This window comes from Thermobia domestica, chromosome 13 (assembly GCF_964235325.1).
Source record: "Thermobia domestica chromosome 13, izTheDome1.hap1.1, whole genome shotgun sequence".
Classification (NCBI taxonomy): Eukaryota; Metazoa; Arthropoda; class Insecta; order Zygentoma; family Lepismatidae; genus Thermobia; species Thermobia domestica.
Window position 1 is genome coordinate 142759364 of NC_137466.1, and position 20080 is coordinate 142779443.

Consider the following 20080-nt stretch of genomic DNA (forward strand, 5'->3'; position numbering starts at 1 on the left):
GCTAAAGGAGAGGGGTGATGATGAGAAATTAGTGAAATCGTGGAATGAAGAAAGTGGGAGGAACGGAAGAACCCCGAGGAAACCCACGCACACGGTGTTTGTCCACCACAAAGTTCATTTGGTGCGAGCTGGGATCGAACCAGGGTCCCCAAGCACCAGAGGTGAACGATCTACCACTGAGGCTCTCGACCCCGCTTTAGAGGGGCCTTGACGTATAGTTGAACTCATTCTCGTAGTATGAAAGGCATTATTTATAATTATGCATGATAGGATCACAAACAAAATTTAAAAATATTATGTGCACTTTCTTTTAACAAACATTATATTGTCTTTTATGGTGTGGAAGGGAATGTTATGTTCGAAAAAAAAAGTCCTTAACACGATTCTTGTTGCTACACACTGCATGTTCCTAGCCACAGAAAAGATGCAGCGATAGGTAGGCTATTTTTCAATTGCTTTACATTAGCTTGATGTTTTTGAAGTCTTTTGTGTGTTTCTGAAGTTCACTTTTACCACAAAAGAGCTCAATATTAACATGTCTTACATAGCTTTGGTTCGATTCTCAACACGGGCTGCAACTACCCGTTAAATTGTGCATCATCTTAATAATATATATAACTTCACCGCGAAGCAAATGTTGCATTTCTCTCTTTCATCCTAACACAAAACAAAACTAACCACAGCTGTGACACGAAGGAGCTATTTCGAAAAGAAACAATCTGTGCTTCATAGAGATGTGTACCAAATGATAGAAGTATAAAGTATTGTTTTCTTTCCTGTTTATTGATATCAGTTGGTGTTCTTAATCAGTTTACTCATTAGTTTAGAAAGAGTATATATGGAATTTGGACATATGTTGTACGTATTCTCCTGAGAAATTGATGAGACCAGAAAAATTATAAGGACAGATGGAATAGGTTTAAGCGCATCTACGTGACTTTATCAAATATTTATTCTCCATAATGGTACCACGCGGAAAACTTGGTATAGGCCTACTTTTATATTTGCCTCCCTCTGTTAGCTGTTTTGTATCATATATATCGGATGGTTTTGATATTTCTTCTGATCATTAAAACAACAATGGTACCTGTGTGCGTGCAGAAATGCAAAAGCACAAGGTAACTTCCTATTTGGTTTGGAAACAACAAACCCATTTCACGTGTGCGAGAGAAATTGAGCACAGCGAGATCGGGTGTTTACTCACGGTCAGTTCGCAGCAGGAGTCCATGGTAAAAGATTTGACTATCTCGAAAACACTCGCAAAACCTTACAAATACAAAAGATTGCGCTTGAAAGAAAGTTTAGACACAGATGTTTCAATTTTCTTTTAGCATCTTTCTTCAGCAAAAGAGTCGGTTCATTGTATTCGAAAAAGGGAAGGGGGAAAGGGTGAATTTATATTTTATGTGGGGGTAACGTTGTAAGTAGTATAAACAATACATACCGCTTCCGACTCTGTACTGAAGCACTTCCTCTAGCGGTATATCACTAGATCTATCCTGACCCTCATCCCACCTCAAGTTGTAAAGTACAAAGGGACAGAAGTATTCGACATGACTACGCACTTGAGTTTCAGTTCACAATACTAAAACCAGTGAGTAAGTAAACAGTCTTTTGTAGGATCGTGTTTTACTTCTTGAATTTATTTTTGAACATTTCTGTGAATTCAACAACCGAACGCAGTAGAAATACGGACTAGTTTTTACTCCAACCATTACTTTCGCTCCAACCCAGGGATGCCACATTTATGATTTCGTACTAGATTTAGTGATTTTACTATTGAACTAGTGATCTAGTACGTACTTTGGGTAAATAAACAAATTCTAGTGATTTTTTTGCATTTTTTCTGATGCAGACAAATGAGAAGGAAATGGTTCTTAAAATAAAAGGAAGAAGTATATTGCACTTCAAAAGAAATGTAGAAACCTTAAATTATTTTTTCTTTTCCCTCTGACTGAATGAAACCCCTGCTGTGTAACGACCTTAGGTAAACAACGGCTATCTTTGGTCCGCTACCTCCTTTTGTTAGCCAACATGAGATGGGTTACTTTTTTTTCTGGAAGAAAGTGATGAAATAATTATCCAGTACATTTACGTTTTGTCAGGCACACAGGCGCAGTCTGTACTTGTTTCCTAACGAATTTTAGCAACATAACATAAATGGAACATATGTACCAGAAAATAGAGGCAGTACAAACGGAAATTTTCATCTGTGACACATTTGATGAGAAATATAGTTAGATGTCACGTGCAAGCAATCTAAACATGTCGTATCCTGTAATTCTATTCGTATGTTTATGTAGGTGAGACTGAGAAATCAAGAAACAATAAAAACTGGTTTTCTTCCAGGGGAAAAATCTAAATGTGAAGGGGTGTTACACTGGGACTTTAATTGCGTCCTTTGTACAAGATTAACAAGTAATAGCAATTTTTTAATTTATCTTAGTTCTTGGGGAGAGGAAGATGGAAGCGAACCCTCGTAAGGACCTCTGCAAGGAAACATGAATACTATCCGCCACTGTTTGTTACATTACACAAAATAGTTTTATATATATATATATATATATATATATATATATATATATATATATTGAGTTTTAGTCAGGGTTTTCATTCTGCAGGAGAGGGGGGATAGTAATACCTGACGAACATTTTCTATTCTCAGAGTGTTGCAATGATAGCATTTCCTCCATTATAACTTGGCCAAGCTAGTTGCATTATATGTAAGGATTAAGTTAGCCTAAAAAGAAATTTCTATGGCTGTTTTACTCTGTAGCCATGTTTCTCATTTTCGGTCTACGGGACTCTGTGTCCGGAAATTTTCGATGGCTTCCAAGTCGGAAAATAAGTGTATCAAAGGCATATATATTATATCTATGGTTATATGAGGCATGGATCTACAGTTTAAAGTGGGATACCGGTAACAACTTCATGAGCTTCCACCGTAAATCGAACCAGAGTTTCCCGCGATCAAGGCGTATGTGTTAACCATACAGCCACGAGGAAATTCACATAAGCACACACACATATATATTGTTGAGTTGATTTTGACTTTACCGTCTCTTTGAGCAGCGAGGATATATGAAATGTAGACCAACTGATTAACGTGGAATCCGAACTACATGAGCTCGCGCCGGGAATTGAACCCGAGTCTTCCACGGTAAAGACGCGTACACTAGCCGCGGAGTTCACACACAGAATCAGAGTCCTCACACACCAAGGGTGAGAGCTGTACCACTGAGTCACAGCGGCCCGGGGCTAGGTCGAGTCCACTTTACGTTCATAGTTTCTTAGTACATAAATGTTACGATTATGAAATAGATTTTCCTTAATGAGCTGCATAAGAACAAAAGCTTTCGAAATGCATTAAACAATTAGCTCGATTTGAGTGTGAACTTCAAGTTATATCAGAGTGTAAATACGGATACGCACCAAAGCTCGAAAACTTAATACACTATTTCTCCTATATAGTCAGCATGTATCAAGCAATCGTTCAGCTTTCATTTGAGAGGATGGAAATCGTAGGCCCCTGAACAACTATGTTACTAATGTGCGGAATGTATTTATCTTACAGTGAACTGCTTTGATGCCAAGTGGCCCAACTCCAAAATTGAAATTTTCCAGGAGTGAAAGTTGAAGTTCAATATCTCATGAACAATCCATATTTCTTTTATGTTGGGAACCAAAACCATAACTACTGTATGTAGTTCATTGTTTTATAACTTAGTGTTTACAAAAATCCTTTTAAAAAATACCTATTCATAGAAGTGAATGGTACTTATCTGTACTAGTTCTTGGCATCCAAGCAGTCCATTTATTGTAATACTAGCTTAATATACCCATTCTTCGCATGGGGGCTGTATTTGGAAGTCAACACCTGTGGAAGTATCACCATTCATTTCAGTGACAGCGAAAACTATGGATTTGACACTAGTATCAATCAATATAGGCTATTTATACATGTCTCGGTATTCCTCACCCGCTGACACCCGGCCCGCATACAGTAGTAGCTGAATTTGCAAGTCATCGCTGATGGAAGTGTCACCATTGATCTCAGCGACCGTGAAAACTATGGATTTAACACTAATGTCGATCAATTTGGATTACTTTTACTACATGTCTCGCTAAACGCCACCCTGAGACCCCCTGGTTCCAATTTTGACAAAAACGCTTCGCCTTAGACTGGGACCTGGACCAAGGTATCCGTGACCAAAATTTGGTAACTCTCGGTCAACTTGTCTCGTCCCCAGGTCGATCCCAGTAAACGTCCCCCCCCCGAGACCCCCTGGTTCGAAATTTAAAAAAAAAACGCTTCGTCTTGATCTGGGGCCTGGACTAAGGTACCCGTGACCAAATTTTGGGAACTCTCGGTCCACTCGTCTGGTCCCCAGGTCGCACAAAGACAGACAGACAGACAAACACACAAACAAACTCTTTATTTTATTTATATTAGATAAGATATACTATGTAAAATAGTCTCGTATCATAATATGTGATGTACAACAAATGTTACATTATATATTATCCGTAGCTCGTGATATGCTGCAACATATTAAAGCCTCAGAATAGTTGGGCAAGCGAATAATCCAGAAGTTACGTAACTCTATTGCGTTCATGGGAACGAAAACACAATAATTATAACTATGCTAAATTACTATAGACTACCAACTGCTCATTCAGAGAATTTATGAAGTTCACTTTATCGCAATAGTTTTATAAAATACAAACTAGATTTAGACTACGGATAATAGTTTTATACAAACTAGATAATCAATTATTATTATTATTATCATTATATTTGCAGTACAACCAAATACAACGACATTAACTATTAGTTCTAGTTAACTGAATTGAGCTGAAAATTAAATCTTGATCTTTAAAGATTAACTATTAATTTTATGCGTTCTGTACCTTTCTGAAGGAATAAAATCTGGAATTGGTTTCAAGGTTGTTTCTGAGTGAATACTTTCTTCAAAATAATATTAAAAATTATAGAAAGATTTTCGAGACATTCGAGTCGAGTCGAGATTTTTAAGAGCCGTCTCGACTCGACTCGTGTCTCGACTCGAAAATTCGAGTCGAGAAATACGTTTGTCTCGACTCGTCTCGAATTTTACAATGTGTGTCTCGACTCGAATCTCGACTCGAATTCGAGTCGAGTCGAGTCGAGATTCGAGACATGTCTCGACTCGAGCGCATCCCTAACACTTATGATTTAAAGTTTGGAAAAAACTTCACATAGAGAACGTAAAATATGTCCAAATGACCAAAAGTGGACTTTATTCCCTTAAGTATTCTACGTCCCAAATAAGCTTGGGGTCTACGCAAATTCCCAGCTGCAAGTAGTAATTCCATGCTGGTAAACTAGTATGTTATACTTAAGAATGAGCAATGAAGACAGATAATTAAATCTTATGAAGAAAAAGTTCTAAAGCGTTAATTCCAAGTTGCAGTTTTGTGCAATGAAATTAAAAGCTTGCAATTTCAGCTGGAAACTAAAATAAAATCCCTATTATAAAACAAAATTAACAGCACCAGCCTTTTCAATCTTTAAGAAAGTTTGAGTAAACACCAAGGCGTATGACATGAAGGCATCTAACTCACATAATCTCTACGACAAGTATAATTTAAATTCCAGCAGAACGGAGAATACGAGGCAAGACAGTGCTCTCCTTCTGGCTCTCGAATAGCACAGTGAAAGGCAGGCTTACGTATTCTTCAGATGGTGGAGTACTTAGACAAGCGATCAGAAAACGTGATCATTTGTGTCACTATTCCTTCCTGTCCTGCCTAATGACCCTCCTACTCTTTCTAGCACTTTTGATCTTATCTATAGGGAGAAAAGGAATTACAGTGCTACATAACATTTGCTAAAGGGGAAATTTAATACTAATTATTTTCCAACAATTGCAGTTGCTTTGAGGGTTTCTTGATTTTCATGTATCATTTCATTGTTCCCAAAATTAAATTAGGTATGATAGACCACCATTATTTCACTACAAGTATATATTAACAAGATATCTGTTTGGCGTCTAATACTTCATCGATGCTTGTTTGCTGTATACACTTAAGTGCTTGGGCTTAATTGTAGTTTCCTATACAAAATAGATATAAATATAAAAGATTTATGAAAAGAAATTATAATCAAGTGATGCATATGAAAAAAAAACTGCCTTACATATAACAATAAATTTTAATTATTTTATTGTTATTTTTGAAGCACTGCACTCTATACTACCTGAAATGTTCTTTTATCGGAAATGTATTCAACCGACAACAGGATTAGTCTATTTAATTTCACTTTAATATTAGTTTAGAAACGTAGTGTTATAAGTATATATTACTTAAAGACAGGCAACTTACGAAAATTGCTAATAGTTTGGAAAAAATAAACGTAATGTAGTAACGTAAATAGCATAAGGGGTCGTACAAATAGAACATTAAGTGATATTATATTTTATTCGATTTATAGATAATATACAGTGTTATAGAATTTCTACGTAGAAACAAGTATAAATTGTACAAAGGGTGAGTTTGTCGTTGGTTTCGTGAATAACTTCTGCTTCAATCGGTTTATTTAAACTACGCAAAGAGGACATATGTCATTATGTAACAGGGAGTTAATGGCCAAAATTTGAAACTTATACAGTTAATACAAAGAAAGAAGGTTATAAATTTGTATGATATTGTTCTATATGATAGATATACTGGGTCTTGGAGTGAAAATAATGATTTTTTGAGGTAGTATCCTAACTACACAACCAATTTTGTGACTTCTATTAAAACTCAGAAGTATGTCTTTTCACAATAATAAACAGTCATGAGTATTACAACGCTTGAACTATACACATTTTTATATTGTGGTTATACTCAAGATGTTCCTTAGATGGTGGGCAGAGATTGGTAGGCTAACCACTAAGTACAAGTATGTTTGCTTTTATGGCTTATTAGTTAACGATCTGTATTAAAGCTACGTCGATTTTGGGTTTCACTTTGTGTGTCCTTCATTGCTTTTTTCTAGTTTAGCATTGCAGTTTTCCGCATATTTTAAAGGCATTTATGAAATGATCCCTATTGATTCTATGACATACGTATAATCTATTAGCTCCTATTATATCGATTTACATAAGTAGGCCTGTGTCACTAAAATTCTTAATGTTTCAACTTTTGTACACAGATAATAATGTTTCAACTTTTGACTGAGGTGCCTTACTATCAAAAGTGAAATTTGAAATTACAAATTACCATATTTTTATTTTGTGTGCATTATTTGTGTGTTAATGAAATCAATGTAATAAAGTAAAATGTGAGAAAATTTAACTACTTTTAAGAACATATTTAAAAAAAACTTTTCTATATTGATTATTTTTTTTATTTTTCAGATATTGGAGCTAACTTCTTCTGAAATATAGAAATAAGGTGGATATAAATTTTTCGAAATTCTAAGGAAAAGGGGATAAAAAGGATTGGCAATTATTATTTTAAAATGTCCATACTTTGGAATCTTTGAGTGTTAGAGACATGAAATTTGGTATATGGACTTCTCATTTAAATCAATTAAATATGTATGCAAGCCTTTTTGTTATATTTGCTCTAGACAGAGAGAAAATAGAGTGAAGCTACAATTGTTATAATTGGATAGTCAAATCTCGAAAATCGTTAAGGTTGTTGACATGAAAATTGGTTGAGTTGAGTTGATTTTGAGTTTAACGTCACGTTCAGCAGCAAAGCTTATGAAACGTGAAGCTACTGATTAACGTAGAATCCGAACCACATGAGTTCCTTCCGGGAATGAAAATTGGTGTTCATGTTTTTCATGTAAAACAATTAAGACATGTTTCTGCGTTTTTTTTAATGTTTTCTTAGAAAAAAGGTTTAAATTGTAATTGGTAAAATAGAATGGCCATATTCCGAAATCCCTTAAGAGTAAAAACATCTTGATTAAAGATGTATTTCAGGTTTTTTTTGATATTACGGTTAGAAGAAAAAGAGCTGGAAGACAAAGTTGGATGTTGAAATTGTTACAATAAGATAACCATGCCTCGAAACCACTTAAGATTAGAGATCTTAGGAATATGAGAAGTGAGAGGCCGGAGAAAGAGCAAATGCAAGCGTCTGGGGGCGGACTCCCCCACCTAGCCGAAAGCTAGTTATGCAATTAAAAATATCTGCATCAGTTAGATTTTACACGGCGTTTTCTGGCTTTGCTTTTGAAGCTCCAAGTTAATCACATGACTTCAATTTATATGTGTTTATTTTCCAAAATTCAGTAGTGGTTTATAAAAGGGTATTTTTGAATCAAATTTTACATTTAAATTCATATACTTTTCTCGTAATTTATATCAATTTTATTTTTTATCAGAAAGATAGAAGGTAATTAATTAGAATATTTTCATAGTTGAGTCTCTTGATATACAATAGTTTCAATCTTAAGCACCCTCCTTTAATATGCCACATGTTTCATTTTTTTAAGTAATCCTATTATTTCTGAAATTATTTATGTAGATCAAGTAAGGAAAAGAAAGAAGTGAAGTTCGCCATTTTCCGTTTGTATTTCAACTGTTATTTGCACCTTTCGTTTTGACGAAGAATCAAAGTACAGAATTGTGCTGAAGAAATTGCTTTTGACAAGGGAATTAAATGAAGATTGTTTAGAAAATTGAGAGGACAACAATTGCGGTATCGACATTTGCGATACTACAACATTTGCTGTACTTCGAGTATTGGTATTTGTGGTACTGGGACATTTGCGGTACTATTTGAAATAACTTCTCATTCTCCCTGCTGAGAGATAATATTTTCGAGTGTTCAGTTAGAGGATAAGCACGCAGTATCAACTGCAACATAAAAACCAAATTTTATAACATTGGTGTAGCAAGCACGTTGTTCAAGGGGAACATAACATGACTTTTTAGGGGACTTGGGGGATATTTTGCATACTAAAAGCAGACTAAAAATCTTCCACAATATGAAACCATTATTAACTCACCATGCATACATACAAACTTTTCTCAGAACACTAAGAATATGTAAACCCAAATATAAGGATAAATTATACAGAAAAGTGAAAAAAAATCATTACTAGGATATATGGTAGACACATCCGAAAGATGTAAACAAATGCTTGTTTGTGATTGGCCAAAACTGGAAAATGTAAACAAATCCTTACCTCTCATTGGTCAAACGCCTGCCCATAATATTTAAATGGAATTTCTAGAAATACTTATATTTTTGTTTCCTTTCATAGCTTTCAGAAAAACTTGTTTTCCAGTTGTACCGCAAATGTCCTGATACCTAGAAAATTAATGCGTTCAAGCAATGATTATCCGGATTCTCTAGAATTTAAGTACAGATAAGAGCGTATATAATGGAAAAACATTCTACGGTGAAAATGTTGAAGTCATTGAAGAACCTTTTACGCAGAAGGAAACAGTAATATCTGCATTAATTGAAATATATACTTGAGAAACTCCGCACTGCATAATGAATTATTTACAACAGTACTAGTGTTTAGTCAACGTCTCGAGCGGCTCGGATCACGGCTGAGTCACCACCGAGCCGAGCCAACAGCTTACCCAACGGAGCCGACTCGAGAAGACTTATCACCTGAGTCGAACCGAACCGAGCCGATGGCTCACCTGAGTCGAGCCGAACCGAGTAGATGTCTTATCTGAGCCGAGCCGAACCGAGCCGGCTGGAGTCGATAAATCAGGTGAACGGAGCCAAGCCGAGCCGGTTGAGCGCAACATCGTCCTGTTTAAGAACAAAGAAAAAATACAAGTTCGCTTAGAAATATTTTTCAATTATTGATAAATAAATGGAAATAATAAAACAAAACAAGTCTCTAGATAAACACAAAGAATGTCTTTAAAAATTTAAATAGATGCTGTTACATGACCTTAACAATAATAGTTTTAGAAGTACTCGAACTTTTACATATTTCCACTTCTATTTCATTAGTTTAATGAATGATATTTACAACAGATATCAAACTAGTGCCCACTGATTTAAGAGATTGATTAACAAAACAATCCTACTACAAACTCAAGTAAAAAACATTTTGTTTTTGACATAACCCAACTCCGAAAATTGGGCTTTTGTTTTAACATTTCGTAGCAAGTAGTTAGCAACTTTAATCACAAATTTATTTCATTCCTAAACCTGCATGAAGTATTAACTTTATAATTGCAAAGATTATGACAAAATAACCAGATGAATATGAAGACTTATGTCCAAAATACGTATATTTTATATCAATTCTTTACTTGTTACGTGAGCCCTCTATGATTGAATGTATAACACACCTATGTTTGACGCAGAAGTTCTCAGGTTTCATTCCCAGTGGAGGCGAAAGGAGCACACAGTCTTGGTGCTGGTTTCCATAATAAAAATAAAATATAATAATAATAATAATAATAATAATAATAATAATAATAATAATAATAATAATGACAATAATAATAATAATAATAATGTTGTGGATATATTAATAATTTTCAGGTCAGAAAGTATAAGAGTATACGAGAATTAACTTAAGAATCTCATGCATTGTTTGAAGCCCAACTTCCGTGTAAAAAAAAAAATCTGTATATATCCATAGACTTCACAATCAGGAAATATGTAAAACAAAAAAAAAAATTGTAAAAATCCAAAGTCAGAAATAAGGAAGTCTTGCTATAAGGAAGACAAATGAGTCACCTACGAGGTAATTGTAACGGTAAAAATTTAAAGTATTGCAAAAAACACAAAAAATAATTTTCAACCTTCATGTAAAACTTAAGAAGAGAAGTCTTAATTAAGTTCTAGTTTCGCGAAAATCCCTCAATTCGGCATCTAAGTTTCTATACCTCTAGTGATTGTAATTTCAACACTTCCACACCAGGACTGGAGTATATCAACAGCAACCAGGTTAGTAATTTCTCTTAAAATGTCTAAGTTAAGCGATTATTAACAAAACCAAACGATCATTAGCTTCAACTAAAGTCAATTAAACTAATTGGTGTTCAAACTGTAAATTTAAGACTTTATGAAAAAAATAAAAAGATAGCTAATAGCCACACTGCCCATGCAAGACCTAAGTCATTATTAGTCTAATTGTTATAAAAATTTAAAATAAACTATTTAATAACATAATTACGTTAAGTGTAGTTATTTAGCTGGTTGTCTGGTTCGCTATCATCGAACCCAGATTGACCAAGTAATAATGATATTAGCAGCCAATAATTAACCCTGACTTGTTTTTGCACACTTGATCTTAGTTTCGGTCTTGCATATAAATACTCGGTCTTGGTCTTCGAACCAGGGAGTTTTCACCCGTCAGCACTGTATCAATCATACATAGGACTCACGCTCATATGACCTCAACCTCCAGACTGGAGGTAGAGGTCGATTGACAGTTGTAATTCGAAGGTTGAGGTTGACGGAGATTGATTGTTGGAGTTCGGAGGTTAAAGGGTAGTTGCAGTTCGGAGGTTGAAACCGAACCAAGTGAAGATCAAGGAGCAATCGGAGTTTGAAGGTTGAGATCGTAGTTTCCTGGAATTAGTGTTGTCAACGGTTCGAGTGGCTCCGGTTCACGGCTGTCACCTCCGAGCCTACAAGTGAGCCGAGCCAACAGCTCACCCAACCGAGCCGGCTCGGGCACCCGGCTCAGTTGGGCCAAACAGAGCCAAGCCAGTGGCTCACCTGAACTGAGCCGAACTGAGCGGATGGCTCACCTGAGTCGAGCCGAACCGAGACGATAGCTAATCTGAGCCGAGCCGCACCAAGCCGCTGGCTCATTGCAACAAAGCCTGCTCCATCCGATGGCTCAGTTGAACCGAGCCGAGCCAAGACGGCGGATATCACTAAAGAGTACAGCTGTTGACGCATATTTTACCAGAAGATGAAAATGAAAATGAAGATCAAATGTATTCTTTTAATGCGCATGATCTTGAAGAACAAAATATTATATTTATAGCTGAGAATCTAGCTTTCTAATTTAAAGTCAAATATACACAGCTCTATGACAAAAAAAACTGTTCAGGTACTACAGTGCAACTGGACAAAATTCATCTCAAAACGAGGACTAACATTTTCATTAAAGAAACTTCTACACACAATCAAAAAAGCTAACGAATATGTTCCTGAATGTAATGGAGAACTTAATCGCGAAGGAAAAACATCATTAGAAAATTAAGAGGTATCATAAAAAATGAATTTGTTAGCAAGTATGAGCCGGAGGTTTTAATATTTTATTCGATTTAGAACATACATAAGAATAAATGAATTAAACAAGCAACTGAAAAGTTCTTCCTCCAAAATAATATTTTAAAAGAAAATGAAAAAAGTGGTGAAGTGAGAGAATTAAAAGTTCAGGAAAGAAATTCTGATTGACAAACGCAAGTGAATTAGGCCTAATGAGGATACCATTTAAGGAAAAAAGAAAAACGAACCACGGACAATACGTCTAAAGTGTGGGGAAACTTGTCCAAAGAGAATTTTTTGTTTGCATTTAAAAAGAAATATAATATATTTCCATGACGGAATAAAGTTCCACTTATATAATAGACATCTAAATTAGACATAGGAAAGACAGCTGAAAGTAAAGAGAAAACAATAATTTCACATCAGGTTTCAAGGAGAATACGCAACAGCAAGCGAGCACACAGATAACACCGTTACTCCTGTGGTCCTGTCCCTAGCGTGTGTTGAAGGTGACGTCATTTCGCGAGTAGGACTGAAATGCGTTCGCTAATGAATTTACCAAGGCAGTAACTATTTACGCCACGGAGTCTGACACTCTAGTGCTTTTTAACAGTACAGAATTATGCGCGATAAACATTATAACTGTTACATTTTTCTTTCTCTGTTGCAAGAAAATAATTGGCATAAGGATAGGATCTGTGCTTAAACGCAAAATTACATAAACGGTCTGGTAGTTTTAGTTAGAACGATCCGTCAAGTGGAGGTGGATAGGCCTAAGTTCTCAAACATTTAAATATACGACGTCTTATGTAGGTGCACCAGTTACTAGAGAACAAACCCCGAAGTAGGACTGGTATCAAAACGAGAAAATACGACATTACTTACAGTATTAGTCTCCTTTCGATCGACAAATAGCTGTCCCAGTCTCGTCTCGATAGTCTCGAAATAAATTGTGTGAAATTATTCCACACAAAATTTGACAGTAGTTAAATAAAATATTCCTCCCATAGTTCTCCCTATTACTTCAGAATATTTCCTGGGCGCACCATCTTCTACTAGATAAAGCATGAAATAGCAATTCATATACAACATTCAGAAATACATATGACTATTTTTATTAAATATACTCATTCTTTCTTAAATTATTTGTTTACTAATTGAAATACCCGGTGTTCCACGGGGAGAATACGTTTATATTTTAAAGATATATTTGAGATTAGTTTTTTCCAGTACAATACTTATTTGAATCGGAATGAAATAGTACAAATCCATTTCTAGCTGGAGCAAATGAATAAACTTGCCGCTAACGAAGAATAAAGCCTTGGGCTTTAATGTTATCGGGAATGTCGTTATTCACTTCAGCGACTCCGAGAACTATTGAATAGACACTCATATCTTTCAACTAGGAATTTTTAAATTTCACCCTTCCCATTAAACCTCTATACCGCTAGTGCTAAACTTTGATGTGAACGATATCGGGAGTATCATAATTTATGTTACTGGCCTCAAAAGCTATAGATTTGACATTAATATCGTTCATTTTCGATTATTTTTACATGTCCCTGGGTTCCCCATGACAGTCGGGTTTCGATTCCCGGTGGGAGTCATGTAGTTTGGGTTCCACCTTAAGTTGTAGAACCATGTCTTGTATAGACTCGCAGCTGAAAGGGACGATATACTCTATATCACCTCACCTCGTGAGATATTCTACTTTTCTATAATTTCTAAACTACTGTTCTGTCTTTGAATCCTCCCCTCCCCCTTAAGAAATGCATAGGTTCAAACCAAAACTTACTTCATGGTTGGAGGATGCAAGGCTACTGTACCATGAGCGTACAACCACTATGGAGTTATGGTAGTCAATTGCAGAGTTTGAGCAGGACTCACGAATAAACTACACTTACATTTATATTTATTAAAATCTCATATTAAGACTCACTCCACAAGACAAACTTTTAACAAATGCGACTTTTAAAACTCTGTTCATCATCATCATCATCTTATTATTATTATTGTTATTATTATTATTATTATTATTATTATTATTATTATTATTATTATTATTATTATTATTATTATTATTATTATTATTATTATTATTATTATTATTATTATAGCAATAGCTATATGAAGCCATTATCTCAGCCAATTCCGTTAATACACACCATTCAGCAACCGGTAATTGTAGAAATGAGTCTTTTGCAACAGCAGTTGATAGCTAAATCGGTAGAGCGCTAACTCATGGATTCAAGGGTTGTGAGCTCGAAACTAGTCCGAGTGAAAATATTTTTTTCTGATTTAATCCTTCAGATGGAAATGTTTCTCTATTCATTTTTATCTCGTAATTCTAAATAGAGATGTTTTGATGTGAAAAAAAGTATACTAGAATATAAGCAAAGAAAGATATTACGTGATACCTTTTGCAATTTTTAACTATATTTTCACTTATCTAGGACGTTTCTGAAAGTCCAGACTTCTATATCTCCTTTCGCTCTCTTACGTATCCTTTAACTACGTAATTCCTACACTTAATTCATAAATCGCATATACATATATTACAGATGTATCTCTTTCTCTTCTCTCTACATCATGTCTGGAGATAAATGTTTTGACAACACTTTACAGACACGATTTTAAAAAAAAATAATAAGATCTACGATATGAGAATACATGTTGTGGAGTTTTACTTAGCATATAAAACAATAAATAGAAAAGCTGAGAATACGAATATTTTCAGAGATGACACTGCACTGATGCTTCAAATCTGTATCTTTACTCCCTATACCTATGTTAATTTCCTAGTCAAAATAAAAACTGTTCAAAATTAATCACAAATTGTTATACAACCATCCCTTCCTTGGAGTTCCGCGCGGTCACATACCCTCACGGCGATGTAAAGGCACTTTTGGCGACGAGAATACAAATACGCCAACGTCAGAAGTCCGTAAAGAATATGGAAAATTGCAACGAAACTTAATATTGGGACAATTTGCAAAACAATAAATGAAACGTGTTTTAATTTTTGCGGAAAAACAGTGTTGGGGCCTAGGCCCCATCCGTAAAAACAGTAAATAATACCGTAATATCGAAGGAAGAAGTGGACCGAAGCAAATGAAATTGTGTGTGGATATTATATAGACCCTATGTAAGATAAGCCCTTTCGTGTTTCTCAGGTGCTCCTATCCGTTTTACTTCAAATTTGGCAGATCAAGAGTAAACTGGAAATAAATCGACACGTGTTTTTTTTATGCGCAAAATCATTGTAACGGTTAAATGTGCGTTGTGAAACACTATAAAATACGCTATACTGCTCGTGCGTGTAGCTGATCTGCCAAATTTGAAGAAATCGGATGGAGACACGACACTTGTGAAACACGAAAGGCCATATTTTGCATATCCAATATCTACATACAATTTAATTCGCTTCGGTATACTCCTCTCGCAACTCCACGCTTCGATCCACTCAAGTTTTTTTTCTTTCAGGAAAATACGAAACACGTATTCTTTCATTTTACCTCTACAATATTTGTGCACATTTCATTCACTTCGGTTCATTTCTTTTTGTCTTTCGGGGTCAAATTTCAAAATTTTGTACGGGAGCTTCTGCCCCTAAAGAGTGTTTTCCCCACGAAAATTAAAAAGAAACATTCGTATAATTCTTGCCTATTGTTCATACACAAAGTTATGTTCCAATTTTACATGTCCTTTATACCAAGTATTCGTTTATTTTTGCATACCAAAAATTGCAAGTCCATACCCAATCTCTCGTTGCAATTTTACATGTCCTTTACACACATCTGACATCCTGTTACTAGCATTTATGATATTTCGTGATCAACGGTTTGGAGGCGTCCTGGACTCAACCAACCCTTTTTTCCAGGAAAATACGAAACCCGTGTTCTTTCGGTTTACGTCTACAATATCTATGCACAATTTCATTCACTTGGGTCCACTTCTTGCCTTTCGGGCGTCAAACTTCAAAATGTTGGGGTTGAGGCTTTTGCCAACTAAAACCGTTTTCTTCGCAGAAAAATAAAAACGTATACGTTTATTGTTTGTGTTTTGTCCATACGTAAAGTTTCCTTGCAATTTTTCGTGCCCTTTCCACACATCTGACATACTGTTACTAGCAATTTTGATATTTCGTGATTAAATATTTGGAGGTTTCCGAGCCCCACACAGTTGTAACCCACCCTAATTTTACGTCTGCAATATCAGTGCACAATTTCCCTCACTTCGGTTCAGTTGTTCTTGCCTTTCGAGTCTCAATTTTGAAAATTTTGGGGTTGGCTTTTATATTAAAAGTTTACATTATGTAACTTTTTGTTTTTGAGATTCTTCTTTTGTAGTGGAAGGAGAGAAATGCTGTCCTCTAATATCTGTTTCTTGCTATTCACCATGTTTGAACTGCTTAAGTAAGATCATTTTGTAACTTTTGATGTCATCCAAGTCCGTCACAATAATAATATTGTCATTCTTAACAATTTGATTTATTCTCTTATTTGCAGTTTGCCACACTGATATATTTGTTATAAAATTGAGGTTTGCCCCAATGCCTTTCCTGCCTGATATTGCAGGAAAAGGAGAATTGCAGGTGTTAATGCACTTTTGGAGTCCTGTATACATGGAGTATGTATTCAAAAAAGAAATTGAAATAGAACTTAAAATATACACTCGTTTCAGACTTAAACTAAAAGGTTCTAATAATTGTTACAGGATTAATTGTTTTTGATATAAAATTAAACTTCTTATTTTAAAGCCTTTAAATGGCTAATGGACTAACAATTGAAGTACAGTGATATACAAATCAATCACTCGTTTAAGAAACCTGACTTCTAAATAAAACTCAGTTTTCGGTAAACGTGTCCTCAACTAGTCGACATTCCCTTGGATTCTGACATATCATTATCCGTTAGAGGTATTTCTATACAACGCATAAGTCGGGCTTCTCTTGATATTAAATTTTGTCTTGTGGATGTTACTATATCATAAAATAAAACCGATTTTTCTGAATTTTCAAACGACTGATCCAATTATTCAAGTAATTTTTGAAGTATTTCATCGAAAAAATAAAATGAAATCTTTGAGTTTTACGTCCCACGGTTATGCCGGTTAGGCTAAAGGAGACGGTGATGATGAGTAATGAATGAAATGGTGGAATGAAGAAAGTGGGAGGAAACGGGAGAACCCCGAGAAAATCCACGCACAAGATGTTTGTCCACCACAAAGTTCACTTGGCGGGGGCTGGGATCGAACCCGGGACCCCAAGCACCAGAGGTGAACGCTCTACCACTGAGCCACCGCGGCCCCGTATTTCATCGAGGACAAACCAAGAACGAAGATTGAAAAGAAATCTCTCTACTCTTAATGAAAATCAAACGCTGTGCCAATCATGAAATATTGAAATTATTTGAAGTATTGAGTTATACATATACCTTGGTTACCTTTGTAGAAATAATTGAATTGCTTTCAAGTGCAACATGGTAATATTGATATTTGACAAGGATAACATGTCATGGTACTTTTCAGTTAGAAAACATAAAAAAGAATGATGCATTAAAAATATTGTAATATCTGCATAATATGTATTTTGAAATAATTTCTTGTAGAATTGTATATATTCACTGGAATATCTAGGTCATTTGCATCTTAAAATCACACACACAGGTGTGTGTGTAGGTGGTACTCCTTGGATGGGAAACACTATTGCATCCACCATACTCTCCGGACATAGCACCGTACGATTATCACTTCTTGCGTTCGTTGGACAATCACTTAAGAATACACCAGTTTAGATCTCTTGTGTATGATCAAAATGCACTTGATAATTTCTTCACTGCATGGCCCACCAAGTTAAACCACGATGAAATCCATGGCCTTGCAGAATGTTTTGAGAAGGTCGTCGATTTTGATGAATTTCATCTATAGGGAGGTAACGTACTTGTTGTAATTTGATATGAGAGTTTAACTTTCTGAGATCCATTACCACACGTAGATGTTTGCCGTCTTTCTTGGGAACTACATGCAATGGGTTTAAGTGAATACTTCGTGAAGGTAGAATAATCCCATGAATTAACATATCGGCTATTCGTTTACGTACGTTTTCTCGGAATCGATAAGGAATAATGTACGGTTTAGTCACTATCGGATCTTTGGTGTCTACTTCGATGGTATATACAAAATCCTTACAACATCCGGGTTTGGATGAAAAAACCTTTTTATGTCTATACATTATATCCTTAAATGATAAATTCACCTCTGTATCCATAAAATCCAATGAATCTAGGATATGATCTACGTGTTTAGAAAATGAAAATTCCTCATTTATAGTGAAAATAGGTTTCTCTTCCATTTCGGCATCACGAATGTTTTTAGATTTGGAAGGGTCAATTTCTGACACATTGTTCACGAAAGGTTGACATTGACTAGCTATATCATATTTCGCTGGAATTAATTTTTGAACTATTACGTCATCGATCGTCCTTTCTTCGTGCAATGTGATGGGGGACTCTCTGGAATTTCAGGAATACTTTGGCAACCGGATGCTGATTCTAACGAACCCTTGTAATTCATTGTGTCAGTCGGACCTTGAAGAATGCTGAAAAAGGTTATACTATTACAGAAATTGAACTACTTGCAGTGCGTTTTTCATTACAAAAATTTGCACCTTATATCAGTGGATGTCACTTTACAATTATTACCGATCATAGTTCATTGTGTCACCTAAAGAAAATACAAGGCTACAATAGTCGGTTATTAAGATGGTCGTTGGAATTACAATCCTTCGATTTTGAAGTCAAACATATCAAAGGGATTGAAAATGTACCGGTGGATACCGTCTAGATTATTTCCCAGTGAAAATCATCGTGTATTATCGATAAATGTTTTTGAGGTCTTACAAGAAGAAATTTCTAACATTTAGTTGGATGAGTTAAAAAAATTAAAGAAACTACGAGCCTTATGCAAATATTATAGAACATTTAAGTTCATGTGTGAAAGAATGTGATTGCCCTCGTTCGTGGAACACTCTGTATAAAATGTCCAATAATGTATTAGTAATTAAAGACTTCAAGTATGAACATAGGAATAAGCAACATTTGTAGTTTTTCTGCTAATTTAATACTTGTGCAACTCACTTATTTGTACTAGGGAAAAACGATTAAGTTATAGTAGACTGTAGGCTACAACAGTGAAAGAGCAAAATTTAACATTTTTTGAAGCGGTAAATTTCTTAAAATATAATTCGTGTCCTTATTTATGCCCACAAGACTGACAAAAATTGAAAATTAATAATATATTCAATTATAAGAATACATTGTCATGTATTTTCTTATTATTGTATTATTTGGTCTAGGAATTAATTCGTGCGGGTGGACAAGAGATGGCGCAACGAACGGAGCGTCCCACAGTTCCGTGTATCCACACATGTGTTGCAAACCCCTGTCATCGCGTATCGTTCGTAGTATAGGGCAGTGGATTAAAGCGTCAACAACACCAGTTTGTAGTTAAGTGAACATGGCGCAATTTGTGCCTGATAAAGTGTTTTTGCGGGGTGTCCTGCTGCATTACTTTAACATGCAGAAAAGTGCGACTGAAAGTCATCGTATTTTGGTGGAAATATATGGTGACCATGCTCTAGCTGAGCGAACGTGTCAGAAGTGGTTTGCACGGTTTAGAAGTGGTGATTTCGGCTTGGCAGACCAAGAGCGAGCTGGACAGCCAAAAAAATTTCAAGACGAAGAATTGACAGCATTGCTCGAGCAGGATTCGTGTCAAACGCAGGAACAACTTGCAGCAGCATTAGGCGTTGATCAAACAACAGTCTCCAAACGCTTGAAAGCCATGGGAATGATTCAAAAGATGTCACATTGGGTTCCACATGAATTGAAAGACA